The sequence below is a fragment of the Ictidomys tridecemlineatus genome, chromosome 4 (genome assembly GCF_052094955.1).
Source record: "Ictidomys tridecemlineatus isolate mIctTri1 chromosome 4, mIctTri1.hap1, whole genome shotgun sequence".
In the NCBI taxonomy this organism is placed as follows: domain Eukaryota; kingdom Metazoa; phylum Chordata; class Mammalia; order Rodentia; family Sciuridae; genus Ictidomys; species Ictidomys tridecemlineatus.
In genome coordinates this window covers 194,782,609-194,791,735 of record NC_135480.1, presented here as the reverse complement: position 1 = coordinate 194,791,735, position 9,127 = coordinate 194,782,609, and the positions used below count along the sequence as shown (strand labels likewise).

The 9,127-nt window shown below is 39.6% G+C and overlaps 1 long non-coding RNA gene across 1 annotated transcript; it reads left to right on the top strand.

Moving 5' to 3' along the window:
* Nucleotides 1-405: 405 nt before the first annotated feature.
* LOC120890066 (uncharacterized) lies at nt 406-8,491 on the top strand. The gene is made up of 2 exons (XR_005734329.2): nt 406-852; nt 7,156-8,491. It is a non-coding gene; the product is annotated as an uncharacterized LOC120890066 (long non-coding RNA).
* Nucleotides 8,492-9,127: the final 636 nt, after the last annotated feature.

Genomic DNA, 9,127 nt, shown 5'->3' with positions numbered 1-9,127 from the left:
TGATAATGATGAAATTTATCAAGGTTTTGGTCCTCCAGCACCGGCTTCTGCTTGACTTTTGCTCTTAAACAAGAAAGAAAGAAAGAAAGAAGGAAGACAAAACCAGATGTTTAGTGAAACGGTGTAATGGGTTTTTATAAGGGCTATAACAGGAAAGGTTCAATGTGCCATGAAAACAGTTGCAACTCACTTTACAAGCTGGAAGAAGCTTTCCAGAGGGGAGATGATAAGAAATGACACTGTCCAAAAGTCTATTTTCTGCTCACACCTGAATCCCACCATCATTCGCCAGGCTGTGTACAGCAGCCCAGTGGTGTTAAGCAGGAGATATTTAGAGGCCTCCCGTCTTCTCATCTCCCCATTTCTCAGTCTTGGAAGAAACCAATGCACATTTATCACATTTCCAGTACCAGGCACTGTTCCATTTCTACCAAGTATAATGTAGTTTTCCAAAGATGATAAGATAATCACAACATCCCAGATATGACACCAATCCTTCTTAAGCTACCAGTGAAAGAATTGGGGGTTACTCCAATATCAAGCCATTGCTTCTGGAATTCAATTTCTCCTCTGGACATCTAATTTTTTTTCTTTTTCTTTTTTTGTTTCAGGCAGAGGGTAATTTGTATAGTAGCTGAAATAAAAGAAGCTTAACAGATGAAATCCATGGTCCAACCCTGTGGACATCATTGAGGAGTTAATGAAATTTCTGAGCCTGGAACAGATTATTAGGCAACTGCTGAGATTGGAAAAAGATTAAGCTACTGAATTGCAGCAGAACCAAAGGCAGGAGTCTAAAGTCAGCATTCATCATGCCCCATGGAAGATGAACAAGTCAGGAAATAGAAATGGGTAAGCTGCTCTGAACTCTTAAGCCATTGTGCCCTGTCCCTACCCAACCCCGATGGATGGACATTGTTTCTTTTGCCCAGTTCTGTCACTCCCCCTGCTCAAAAAGTATTCAGTAGTTCCCCCAGTGTCCCACATACTTATTGCCTGGCATTCTAGGACATCCAAGACTCTCCTTCCAATTCCTTCATGCAATGTATTCCATTGCTTCCCTACATAAATTGTATTTTTGGGGGGGGGCACATTAGGCAGGTTCTTCAGAGTAGATATTCACTGTTTTATTCATTAATCTCTGTGCCATACCTTTGTTTACACTATTGTTCTAACTGGAAATGATCCTTCCACATGCTTAGTTGCAAGGTCGATAATAAAATTGGGATTTTCCCCAAATACCAATAGAGAGAATTGCCTGGGTGCCTCCCTCTTCATGGTATTGCACAGGCCTGTAGTTGATACCTGGATGAATTAGAAATGTTTTTTGCTCATAAAGAAACAAATCTTGGGAGAACATTAGGGAAAAAATGTCTTTTTTTTCCAAAAAATTCTTATGGTATCCTAATATTAGCTTCCATATATTGAGTTTTTGCTAGGTGCTAGGCATCACACTGAATACTTTCCATAGACTACCATTTTTATGTGTCATATATATTTTGGATAAGGATTATAATTATCCCCACTTTAACAATGAGTATACTGTGGCTCTGAAAGATTTAGTGATTTATTCAAAACAATAGCTCAGTAGAGATGCCAAATGGAGTCTCTCTGATACCAAAGCATGCAATTCTTTGACCATGTCTTAAGGAAGACCTGCTCAGCTTTGGTGTATGCAATGAAACAGAGACAAGAGTAGAGACAGACAAAGAATGCTTGATGCATAGCCCTGCAGTGTTCCGGGCAAGAGTTAATGAGCACATGAATGGAAGGGTGGCAATCTAAAAGGGGGAAAGTGACTAACTCATAAAGACAGCCCTGTTAGATATTTTCATATGCTCAGATGTGGGGTACAGAGAAAGAGAACCATCAGTGATGACACTAAGACCCAACCCCAATTAACAAAGTATATGCAGAGAGAAAGAATGCACTCTTGGAAGCAATGGTTTCCCTGCAACATAAATCCACGGATCCAACATTCTTCTTGAGAAAAGTCCTCTAAATCACCAAAAGAGCAAGAATACCACAGGTCTTGAATTTTCCAGGCAAATGATTTTCAGCCACATGGCTTGTTGGTCACACATCAGATTTCTAGCCTCTTGTTCCCACAGGACTCTGCTTCTTCTCTCAGGTACAGTTGGCAAGGGATTAGAAGAGATCAACAAGGAAAGGATCCTCTTTCCTCAGTTTCAGCCATAGTGGGGGAAAAGTCAATTGGCCTGCACTTGATTTTTTTTTTATTTAACTTGTTTGTGTAGTAAAATGCTTTGGATACAGATTAACTTTCCCCGCTCAATACTGCCTAATTGATTCACCCACCTTAAAGCAGAAGCTTGCAAGACCCTTGATAAATAAATTGAAAGGATTTCTTTGCTTCATAACTCCCTCTGTTAAGTAGCAGTTCAAATAGGTTGGGGAATCCTAAATATTCTCCAGTGACAAAGCCCTCCAGAGTTGGGTCAGAAGGAACAAAAATCTTCCTATATCACTAGGGCGGTACTCATTGCATTGGGTGCCTTGATCCATTTGTAGTGCTATGACAAAATGCCCAAGACAGGACAATTTATAAAGAGCTGAGATCTAGTTCTCACAGTAAGCGTGGCGATGAGTCCAAGATCAAAGTGTCAGAGGTTTCTGGCCTGGTAGGAGCCTAGTCTCTCTTTTCAAGTGAGTTTCTGCTGAGGCATCCTGAGTAGAGCATGAACATTGTGCCCTCACATGATGGAAAGGGCAGAAGGGCAAGAAAGTGCTCTCTTTAGTTTCAAGTTCTGTTATGAGTGCTCGTCCCATTCATGAGGACAGAGCCCTCCTGATTCAATCTTTTCCCAAAGGCCACAAGTCCTGAAACTATAGCACTGACTATGACTGAATTTTGCAAGGGGTAGTATTATTTAAACTTTAGCACTGGGTGGACTTGGGGAAGTTCATCCAGAGGTAACACAGAAATGACTCTATTGAGCCTAGTACAAGCCAGAAAATATAAAAGCACATAATATCATGTTTATCCATCAAGAAAAATCGATGTGATAGGTATTACAATTCAAACTCTGGGGATATACGAAACCATACACAGAGACGCAAAGTAACTAACCCAAGTAGCACAGCTAGAAAATGGGGAACCTACAATTTTAAGCCAGATTTCTCAAAAACCTCATTCCGTGCTTTCAACATTCTGCTTCCTTCCCAGCCAGCAAAGAGCCCTGGTATGTGTCCTTTTTGAAAGTATAAAAACCCAACATTTGCTAAATCAGTGATTTCAACCGAGAAGAAATTTCAAAAATACTTATGACAAGATTAATTCTCAACAATGAAATTCACCTGCTCCTTCTGATGCTAGGAAATAGCATCAGACTAAAAATTGGGGAGGGGCCTTCTCCAGGGGTGTATGACAAATGTGGCATTGAAGTGAGGACCATCCATGGAAGGAACCTTTGATCACTGAACAAAGGAGTTGCTCTCACAAGAAAGGGTTCGGGAACAATCAGCCCCTGTCCCTGGCCCCTGATCAGGCAGTAGCCTTGGGGCCTGTCCCCAGTACAAAGCAAACACCAGGTTTCCTCGCCAAACCTGACAGTGCTGTTCCTATTTGATCACCAAATGGATACACCTCCTGCAAAGAGAAAAGGCATCTAGTCGACTTTGCTCTCAGTTGTTCTGGAGGCTGCCTGGCCTCAAGCCCGTCTCCCTGTCTTCCTGCTGGGTCTCTCTCACAGTCGGATATAGACTCAAATGCACATTATGCTGCCCCAGCCCAGAAGCTGTCATGCACACGAGACGGCACTTATTTAGGAAGTTGCATATATATTGGAATTTTTCTGCTGCTTATCAGTATTCACCTGTTGAGTATCTGATGCACTGTTGAGGTACAGCACTGGCTCCAGTACATTAAGGCATTGAGATATACAATGTGGGAGATCAGTGAGTGACTTGGGTGATGTGAGGGAGTAGAATCCACCATGAGTGATAGAATGAAGAGAAAATAGCCTCAATAATAACAATGGTTTTAGTGCACTCCAACCCCTGTTGACATTACTTTTATCCTGCTGTGCCGGAATTTGTGACAGAATAGAGAATAACTCAGAGTAGAAAACTGTACTAATAGGGTGGGGAAGACAAACACTCAAATTCATAAGTCAGAGAGTAATCCAGACTGTGAGAAAAAAATACATCAGGGTAATATGATAAGGAGTTACTCAAGGGCAAATGTAACATTGACTGATGTCTCTGGAGAAAATCATCTAAGCAGCTGACATTTTAATAAAGAGTTAACGAAGAAAAAGAAGGAAGCGTAAGGGTGAACTCACATAGGAAATGTCAGAAGGAAAAATCATGGGTCAAAAATATCTCCAATGATGATGTCTAAAAATCCCACGATTACTCATTGCTGTGGCAACCCAGAAAAACCAATTTTTTCAATCATCTGCCACAAAAGGCATAGCTGACAGTTGTCAGCAGCTGCTGTTCCTATGGATCCACCAAGAACATGCTTCCAATGAACTCATCCCAGTCAATGCCTAAGCACAATAGTGCAATTAAAGAAGGTCCAATCGATTGAGATGAAAACTAGTATTAATGGGTGATTTTGTCTCCAGGTCTCCCCATTAGTATGACTGCATCCTTCCTGGAACTGAGGGAGAGTCTCAAAGGTCTCCTACTTGAGTCATTCTTCTTTCCCTCTAGCCTTCCCAGGAGACCCATTAGAACTGTGTCACAGTCTGCAGATTGTCTTCTCTGTTCTCAACACAAATAAACCTCTTACACATCTTAATTTTTCGTGGTTTCTGCCTTTCAGTGGATCCTTAGGAACATACAATGAGCCGAAGTCACACAGTAGGAATTCTTCTTTATAAGAACCAAACGGGAAAAGGACAAGTTACATGATAAACACGTCAGGGCTTCCAGAAATGGAGTTAGTGTTATGTGCAGCAATTAATAGTAATACATACTTAGATGAAAAAAAAAATGAAAGTTCCAGGAGATAGGATAACTGTGAGGTCAAGAGACAAGTAAATTCAAAAATGCAGTAGCTCACACTTAAGAAGAAGGCAGAGGTCAGTGCTAATGGTTAAGCTCAGAATTCAGTGGGAGACTCATACTTTGGAAAATGGATTTATTAAGCTCAGTTTCTCTAAATAATTAAAAGCATTACTCTAAATATATTGCTTAAGCACATGAGAATTGAATAAAATCCTGCCTAATATTTCTTCTACTTTCATCTGCAGCATGAAGTTCTACTACAACTTATTTTGAATTTCTTCCCTTATTTTGCAAGGAGGGACCTCAGTAAGATCATAGTCTCTTTAATGCTTTCTGTCACTTGACTCATAGGGTTTAGGGAACTCTATAGAAGATGCTATATTGATGTTGCATGGAAGACTCACAAGATAACCTAAGGAGTGATGGGCTGAGCTCCACAAGATCCAGAAACCATTAGAATCACAAGGTAGAGATCCTAAGTCACAGTGAAGTCTCCTAGACAATAGGAACATGGGTATTGTATCAAAGAATCCTTCTCTACCAGTGCCTCTTGGTTATCTTTTCTCTGATTTCCTTTAGATGGAGACTCTTTTGGTAATGGTGGTGAGGGAAGAGGAAAGAGAGAAGTGGCTGGCAGAAGTGGTTATTAGGCATAGAAGGCTTATTCAAATTGCATTTTTGGACCAACTCTCAAGTTGTTCAAAGTCTTGCTTCACAATGTTATGGTAAAAATGGCATGAAAAAGTATTAATATGCTGACAGACAAATTAGGTTTACTCTTTTGGAATTGTCTATAAGGGACCACAAGTGAAAGAGACAGTGTAAGTTTCTAATTCCAGTAATAACGACAAGGAGAAGCTGTCTCAACTGAGGACATGATGAACACCTGCTAGGCAGGCAGAGCACTCTGTGAAGAATATGTCCAGAATGCTTAGCAGATCATTGAATTCAGAGCTCAGTTAAAAAGTAGGACACAATGATCTAGACAGGCAGTTTATACCAAAAACGAGGTCCCAAGTCTTTAGAAATGTATCTGAGCACCATGCATGAATGAGGTTCTACTCATTCAAGTTTTGCAGAGTTCTGGTACATGATGTACTATATAGAAATTGTGATTACAGTGACAGTCAAATTGTATGAGATTATGTAATTACAGTCATTAAAGAAAAAAATATAACTTAGTAAATAAAGAAGAGATAAGAAAGTAAGAAGCAAATAAGAAGGAAAGAATTGCCACACACACATGAAAATTATCAGAAAGAAGCTCATTGAGAAAATTATTAGATAGTAACTATATATGTGTGTGTGTGTGTGTGTGTGTGTGTGTGTGTATACAAAGAGAAAAGAGAGAGAGAGATGGGGAGAGAGAGAGAGAGAGAGAGAGAGAGAGAGAGAGAGAGAGAGAGAGAGAGAGAGACTCACAAAATTTCTTTAGAATAAAACAACAGACACCAGATGATAAAATTCTGCTTATACAACATCTCTAAATTGCATGCAGATTCCCAATCAATGAAGAACATTTCATTGATAATGGAGCCCTGGGTAAAATGGGTGGTATAAATAAAGGCACATTCTTTATTGACTTTAAGACATAAAACCCTAAAACAAAGGAATGTTCCCCCAGCAGAAGTAGACCTTTATGATACCATGACCATCCTACTCACCCTACCCACTAGAGAATGCTGACTAAATGTCCAGACAAACCCATATCACCACCTGACTGTCTCACTAAATAATGCATGACCATAGTATCAGATCCAAGAGTTCACCCAGCCAGAGAACCAGATCCAGGAACGTGAGATGTCAGCTCTGAGGTGGAAGGTAATGGGTAAAATTTGAATTGAACACAGAAACAGAGCTTAGGTAACTGAATAAAAAAGAAGAATTTTTTACAGAATAGAGAACTTGAAAAGTAGTTGAGAGGAAAAGATTCATAGCAATTAGAAGGCAAAGGCTAGACTTGACTCCCTTCCACACTCAAGATTCCTGTGAGTTATTTTGTTTTTACTTTCATTTCCCCCCCCCTTTTTTTTTTTACCAGAAACCACTTGTTAGGATTATCCTTCTTTATGGATCAAATTCTATAATTAGGTTACTCTGTGATAAAAATTTCCCCTCAATTTCATATGGCTACAGTTTTTGCTGTTTATTACCTTGACACATTTTTTTTTCTTTTAGGTCCCAAAGACCTTCCCTCAACTATTGTTATCTCTGGAGCAGTCTAACCTTGTCAGATCTTCCTTCATGATAAGTGACAGAAGCCTTGTTCTGCACAATGGTTCTCAGCAGCAGCCTGGTGTACAAAAGCCCAGCCTAGTGACATCTCCAGATGTTTGTGTCCCATTTCCTTGGTGACAACTGCAAAGAGATCATCATATCACGAGAGTGACGCTGGTGTGATGGAGCCTGGAGCTGAGAAGGCTGTGTAACACCAACCCCTACCAGGAAGAAACAAGAAGTGCATATATATATATATATATATATATATATATATATATATATATATATCAGACAATCAAATACTTAAAGGGCATTTACTGAAACACTTGACTACTTAGTCTCATGAGAGTGTAAGAAAGTTCTACAGGGCAGTAAACAGTTCTCTTCAAATAGCCAAGAAGTGCCAACGGGTGACCCAGCAAATGGCGTAATAACTCAAGATGTTTTTATAGACTCTGTGAGGCTTTGTTATACCATGGGAGTGATTATGTTGTAATTGCTACTGGCTTGTATAGTATTATTTTGAGTCCTTTTGAGCCTGTAAGTGGAACAACAGAAATTCTAGTATTTGGATGTGTGTTGCAAACCACAAATTTTTCTCACCACTGCTCTATGGATTTGGACAGGATTGTCTGTTCCTCAAAACTGTAATTCACATATGTCAGGAGGTGCATGCATGAGTGTCACAGATGATGTTGTCTGGCCAGAGAAACTTGAAAACTGGTAAGCTGGTTTTTTTAAGGCTATTCATTGGCGTCTAGAGGCTTTGCAGAATAAAGGCTGTAATGAATCATTTACATAAAACTAAGTATTGAAAACAATTCTGAAGATGTACCCCAACTCTACAAGAAGCTATATAGGAACAAATGTTAGGACCTACCTTTGGTGACAAGATAGGGAATGGTGACATTTATGCTGTGTGCTTACCTTCAATTAAATAGTACTAAGAGAACTCTTATCTCAATGCTTCCATGAACTTCCCACAAACTTACATATCCAGGTGGTCACTGAATTAGATTATTATATTCATTGAATCATCACAAGAAATTGGAAACTTCACACCACTGAAATCTGTAGCTTGCCACTCCCTTCATCTAGTTTGAAGACAATAGCTTAGCATGATTTTTAGATTCTAGCCAATGAGCCTCCTTTGCATCAGCTACCATCCTCTGTATATTCCAGGCAATGTGCTAACATAATCACATAAATCTGCTGAATCCTCAAAATAGCCACCTAGTTTTGGTATCATTGTGTCATAATTTTAAGTGAAAATAAATGGAGAAACTGAGACAGAGATGCTTTATATTATGGCAAAATTCTCTTTATTTTTATAAGGTAAAAAACATGGATTTGAGCTCCAAATTGAAACTTGGACTTTTCATTTTCCCTTAATTTTTTTCCTTGTTATCTCATTTGCAAAATGATATTAGGATTGTTTGCATATGTTGATTTAATTTTGGATTTTTTTCACCATTTTCTTTAGGAGTTAAGGGATACGATCATACTTTATGTCTGGGGATGGGTGTGGGTGGGGGTGGGGCTGGAGTGATTAAGAGTCCCAGTCTAAATGGGACTAGGGAATTGAGCCGTTTATTAAGACTCCCTGCACATACGAGCCCCTAAGGAAGAGACCTAGTTATTGGAATTAGTATAAAGTTAAGGATCAGTCAGTTGCAAGAAAGAATTCTAGGTAGAATACTTGGTGCATATTTGTGCATATTTGGCTGAGAGGAGTGTATTCGTGAGGATAGGGAAGCTTTCACCTGAGGCAGGTGTGTAATGTCAGAACAGCAGTAAGGCGAACTGGTGTCTGTCTGTGTTTGATTCTCAGGTCTGATGAAACAATGCCAGATAAGCACGTTTGGCATTTTGCTGAAAACGTTTTACAACTTCCAGATAAAGAAAGTGGTGATAGAGACTGATGTCAAAG